Here is a 6,732-nt window from a genome sequence, read left to right as displayed (position 1 = left end):
GCTACCAAATTAGAGCATAAACCTCTAATTTCCATAGCAACGAGCTACACTTAAAGAGGCAACCCAGTCACAATACATTCCATTTGCATTAAGCTTCCCTTCCAAGTCTTGGACGTGAAAATTTGAACATTCTAATGCCCAAGCCGAGCGGTCCATAGACGATTGAGCAGCAACAGCAAGTTCTGGAACAAAACTTCAGGAGGTTAGAATCCAACTGAGTTCATTCATCGTTTGTTGGAGAGCTTGTTCAGATCGTACATCGACACTACCGGCGTTTCTACGACGTCGTGAGAAATTCGAAATTTGGGGGTCATAATGGAAAATCCGAACACAACATGAAAACTTGCTCGGATACCAATTTGATGCATGTCGAGACCAGCAAAAGAAGGATGCCACTCGACTAGGGTTAGTAGATGTAACACCCAAGGAAATTTATTAGGATGACTACGAATACTTTATTGTAAATAATAATTTTAAGTTGGATTAAATACATTTGGAAAAATATATTTGATGTCTAAATTTTATATCCTCGGTTCGAATTAGGCTTTGATTCGCATTATGGATAGTTTAACATTTAAGATGTAAATACTTTTGACTTAAAATAGATTAATTAAAATAGTGTGTAATTTGTATGCTACAAAGATTTAAGAAAAAGAAAAATTCTAAGATGGGTCAACGTCTGTAGCAATAAAAATAAAAATTAAAAATTAAAAAGAGAAAAGAAGGTGTTTCAGTTGATGAGAGCCCCTTCTGTTTGGTCAAGGCAGAAAACACTGATTTTCTGCCACCAATAAGAGATTGACACATTAGTTTATAACAAGAAAAATAATTGTTTGCAAAATTTAGAAAAAAAAAAAAAAAAAAAAACCCCTCAACCATCACCCACCCAGACATCGCCGCCGCCACTGCTCCACACCGGAAAATGCAGCGCGACCACTTTCCATTGGCCAGGGGGTGGTTGCGTGGCCACCACATGAACCGGGGGTAGCCGCGCGGCCACCCCCAGATCCATTTAGGGTTGGCCCGAAGGCCACCTCCAGACCTCGGGAGTGGCTGCGCAGCCGCCCCATGTACCAAGGGTAGCCACACGGCCACCCCCAGTGGTCGGGGGTGGCCGCCCCATGGACTAGGGGTGGCCGCACAGCCCGGTGACAGCCCACCCCAATTCCGAAATGGGGTTGTGGCGCCGGTTAGTGGCTGTGATGGTTTTTTTTGTTTTAAGGCTAAAATAGTGAAAGGGAGGGTTTTGATCTAGTGTTTTGCTAGGTTTTGTTAATATTTACTTTTCTTATTTAATGATGACGTGTCACTCTCTCATTGGAGGGCAAAAACCAACAGGTTTTTGCCACTGCCTGAATGAAGTTATTCCCTTCGGTTGATAGAAAGAGAAAAGAAATAAAAGAAAGAGAAAAGAATGTGTTACGGTTGATGGAAAAAGAAAGAAAATAAATAAAAGAGGGGTAATTATATTTTCCCTCCATCAACTACCGGCCATTATCAAGATGCAACCACGAACTGATAACTCGACTAAAAGAGAGAATGGAACTACCATTTTTATACCGTTACCCCTTCTGTTAGTAAAATTTATGAAAAAACTAAAAATACCCTAACTTAAAATTAAAATTTATATAAAATATCCTCAAAATTAAACAAAACAAAAAAGGAGGAAAAAAAAAAAAAAAAAAAAAAAAGGGAAGAAAGGGGGTGGCCGCCACCAGGGCTAGCCACCCCAGGTTTTTCTAGGGTGGCACTTGACCACCTCGTAGGTCAGGGGTGGCACGCGAACCACCCAAGGATGAGACCCAGGGGTGCCTCATGCGCCACCCCAGAAAAACCTGGGGTGGCTGGCGTCACCTTTGGTGGTGGCTTGCGGGCCACCCCCTAAGGGGTTACGCTGCCCTTTCTTTTTCTTCTTTCGTTTTCCTCTCTCTCTCTCTCTCTCTCTATATATATATATATATATATATATATATATATGGTTTAATATTTTTTATTAAATTATTGTTTGAGAGCATTTTTGTCTTTAAACAAAATTTAATATCTAAAAATAAAATTTTTTGTCTGACATTCCCTAATGGAATGGGGGTAACGATATGAAAATTGTAGTTTCATGCTCTCTTTTGATCGAGGTATCAGTTCGTGATAGCATGTTGATAATGACCGGTAGTTGATGGGGGAAAACATAATTATCCTAATAAAAGAAGAAAGAATAAAAAGAAAGAGAAGAGAATTTGACTGAATGGTATGGAGACTTTTCAAAGGAAAATAAAAGAAAGAGCTTCAGTTGTTGATTAAATCAAACGTAGAACATTCAAGTATGCTGAAGAAAGACGTGAAGGTTGAAGTTTGAGTCGAAAAAAAAAAAAAAAAAGTGTGAAAAGAAAGAGAATTTCGGCGCCTGCAAATACCGAAAATGTCCCTTAAAATCTGCATATAAATACCCGGCAATGCATTGAAAAAATATTCACTGCCTCACCTTCTCTAACTCTTTCTCTCGTGTATATATATATAAATTGAAAAAAATAAAAATAAAATTAAGAAAGCTTTGGAGCTACTTGAAGTGGGAATGGCTGGGCATAATTCTTTTATCTTTAGTTTATGTCCTTTCTAGTTATTAGAATTTGGGGTAATTACCTTTTCCCCCCATGAACTACCAAAAAATGTGCGATGCCCCATGAACTACCAACTCGACCAAAATAGAGCATTCAACTACCAAAGATAACCATTTTCCCCCCTTCCGTCAGTCATACGCCGTTTTACCCTCATTTTCTTCCTCTTTTCCCCATATGAACTACTACCATCTTCCTCTTTTCCCCCCATGAACTACCATCATCTTCCAACATGCCCCCATATAAAACGGCACATGACCCGTTGACCGTTTGTTTTAACCCCTTTGACTGACGGAAGGGGGAAAAATTGTTGTCTTTGGTAGTTGAATGCTCTATTTTGGTCGAGTTGGTAGTTCATGGAGGCATTGCGCATTTTTTGGTAGTTCATGGGGGAAAAAGGTAATTACCCATTTGAATTTAAATTATGTCCATATAATGTCTAAATTGTTGGGAAAAATGTGAATGAATATCTCAGTGAATGATATTATATTCAATCATTCTTTTAAAATTATAAATGTGTCATTGTGCTGCCTAAACATTTTTAAGTATTTTGCAATAGTTTTGCTGTAATGCCCAAGTAGTGTTAGAGGTTTAAATAAATATTGGCCTTGTTTGCCAAGGACAGGAACGGTACAGAGTAGTGCATAGCACTGTTCTCATTATTTTCCTCATTTTTTTTTTACATTTTTTAATAACAATCAATATCAAAACATTCCTATTTTTTTCACTTTTTATATCACATCAATAATTTTTTATTACTATTCAAATAAAAAAATTCATTACAATACAAAACTTTTTCACTTTTCTATACAAATTCTTTTCAGTTTATATTACATCATCACTTTTTACTAATTTCAAAATTAACAATCCACTACTATGTTCTATTCATGTTTTTGCCAAACAACCCCATTATACTAATGTCATAGTAATGCCCTTTTGAAAAATACGTAAAAATACTACATAGTCGTTATGATGTCCAAACAATACTAAGATATTTTAGATATGTTGTTATGATGCCCAAACAATATTAAGATATTTTGAATATGTTATAATGCCCAAATAATATTAAGATATTTAGATATGTCGTTATGATGCCTAAGTTGCACTATGACAATGTAAATAAGTCGTTATGCTGCCCGAACTTTTAGGATTTAAAATAAGGCTTAGGATTGAGTAATAAAGAATATAGGCTAATATGAAGGTACAATATTAATGCAGAAAGTATACGAAGACGCAAAAAATTGTCTAAGGAATATAAGCCTAAACTGTAAGTTCAAACTTACTGACCCTGCATTATTTTACAAAAACATGTTATATATGTTTTCTTGAGCCCTGTTATTTTGATTACACGTATGAATATATTTTGATATGTTTTACATGTGTTAAATGAAAATGTGTTTTCAAAGGAAATGAATTATGAAAAGAGATTGAGTTTTTGAAGGGAAAATGTGATTTGCAAAAATGATAATATTATATGAAATTATGCATGAATGTATAAAAAGGCCCAGCAGTTAGGTGGAGATTAGGCACCTAACACTTTAATGTTAAGAAGCAGGAAACAAAGTTGCCTAATAGCCTAGCGGTTAAGTGGGGTCACACGCGCTTAGCACCTCAAAACTATAAGAGGAATAAATTATTACCAACCTTGCGGTTAAGTGGAGTAGCACTTAGCAAACCCTGAGGATAAGTTGGAGTATAAATTCATTTATTCTTATGATAATATGTTATGTGTTAAAGTATATTGATTTTAACTGATGTTTTACTTATCATGCTATGAACTGTTTTACTGCTTCATATTATAAAATATAGAGTTAATTATGTAATAAGAAGTAAAGAAAGATGTTTATGTTTTATTATTATGTATCAAATTGTCTATTACATGGTTTACTATTTAGCCATACTTTTATTGAAAATAACTTTGTGAAAACCCTGCATTAGTTTATGGAAAGATTGGTGTACTTAATGTCAATAGTGAAAATACTTGTAGTATTAGATGTGTGTAATTTAGTATGCCACTTATTGTAACTTATGATCTATAGTGTGTTGTTAATAGCCTTGTAATAGATGTAGCCTGCTGCCTATGACAGTTTTGGTAAACTCAATTATTAGTTGTTGATATAATATGTGAAGTTTTAATTAGATGTTATGGTACAATTATACTTTTAAGGAAAACTTTGATTTTTTTTTTTATTTTAAAAAAAAGGTCTGCTGCTATTTTATATAGTAATGTTATGTGTAATTTTAGATAATTACACTTACGGCTTGTTTTGAAAGCTGGGGCGCTACAATAGACGTCACTCAATGCGATGAAGTCACACACTTGATTGTTAGTAGGAATCATCAACTCCAAAGCAAGAACACTTGCTAGTACTTTTATGAATCAAAATCACTCATTGAGTTTTTGTTATTTCTTATTGATGTTTATAGTAGGGCTAGCAATTTTGACACTACCCGACATGAATACGACACGAAATTAGCAGGTTTGGTTCATAAACGGGTCGACCTGTTTAACTCAATCTGGTAGGTTGGGTGGTAGACACGATTAACTCTCTTTCTTCTTTTTTTTTTTTTTCTTTTTTTTTTTTAAAAATAAAATAAAAAGAAAAAAGAAAAAAAGGGGGGGAATTCGGGAAATTCCGTTTTAGCCGAAAAGTTGAAAACACAATAGTTCAAAAATCAAAACTATCAAAACCCTAACTTTTTTCTTTCAGCTGAATCAGTTCCGCCACCCTTCTCTTCTTCTTCCATTTTCTAATTTTTCTTCTTCTTCAGCTCCGCGCCGTGCCGCCGTCGCCCCTTCTTCTTCTTCCCGCAGTCCCGCTGGACACTTGGACCCGCTCAAGTCGACGCTCTCTCTCTCTCAGTCTCTCTAGTCTCTGCTCTCCAACCTCTCCGCTCGGCGCTCGCTGTCGACTGCTGACTGCCAACACTCGGCGCTCGCTGCTCTCCGCTCGGTGCTCGGTGCTCTTTGCTCGGCGCTCGCTGCCGACTACCAACACTCTCCCCGTCTCTCTACCACTCTCTCTCTCTCTCTCTTCCGCCAATGTTGCATCCGGTACCGCTGATATGTTAATAGTTGATTCTCATTTTTATAGCATTTTGAATCTTTGATTTGTTTCGGAAAAAGGCTTGTCAAGTCTCAGTGGTGTGTTGTTACTTGTTAGTGTAAATGCTTTGTAATTAATGGATGAGCTGAAGCAATGATGAAAAACTCTCAGTCATCTTCAATCTCATCTAGTTTCCTTGTTTTTACTTTCCTTTCTTTTTGGTTTTAGTACTTGGAAGAGTGTTTGATTTTGGTTCTGTTGCTTGATGATTCTTGATCATAGTTTTAGTCTTATAAACAGGTCAAACAGGTTTCACGGGTTGTGTCGGGTGACCCGTGAAATAGCAGTGTTATATTGTGTCTGGAGCCCTAACCTGTTAACATAAATGGGTCGTGTTTGAGTCTAACTTAAATGGGTGGCATGTCTTAACGGGTTGTAAATGGCTCGTGTCGAGTACCCGTTTTGCCAGCTCACTTTATAGGCAATACAATCCATGACCAGTGCAAACTTACAATAAATGATAGGCAACTTCCAACACAATACAGCTTAGTAGGTAGACAACTTCCAACACAAACACAATTAAATAGTCAACACACAACTCTCAAACTACAAATAACTAGGTTGTAACAATTACCAACAAGAATCTATAAATAACTTTGACTAGATTAATGACAATTTACTAGACACCTAAACACTTAAAAAATGGACACATGCCATCTACATGGCCGCCACATAAGTTATGATTATCTCTTGCATCAAAATATTCCATCCAATTTAACAAAAAATGCTAACATATGAGGTGACTTGAAGGTGCTGTGTGGTTTAAGGAGGACGATTATCATTTTTTAAATTTTGCAAAGATGTTCATAGATAAAGTGTCATTTCAAAGAGGGTAAGTGTAGTTTTCCCAATCTATTTTTATGGGAGGGATCAAATTTAGCGACAAGATTACTCTCATTTTGACTTAGAAAATGATTTTATAGAGGATAATTATTTATTTATTTATTGATTTTCTATTGTACATTCTATTGTTTATTTCCTTTCAAATACAATATATAAAGAGTAGCCAATATAAG

This window comes from Alnus glutinosa, chromosome 11 (assembly GCF_958979055.1).
Source record: "Alnus glutinosa chromosome 11, dhAlnGlut1.1, whole genome shotgun sequence".
NCBI classification, from domain to species: domain Eukaryota; kingdom Viridiplantae; phylum Streptophyta; class Magnoliopsida; order Fagales; family Betulaceae; genus Alnus; species Alnus glutinosa.
This window is presented reverse-complemented; position numbering follows the sequence as displayed.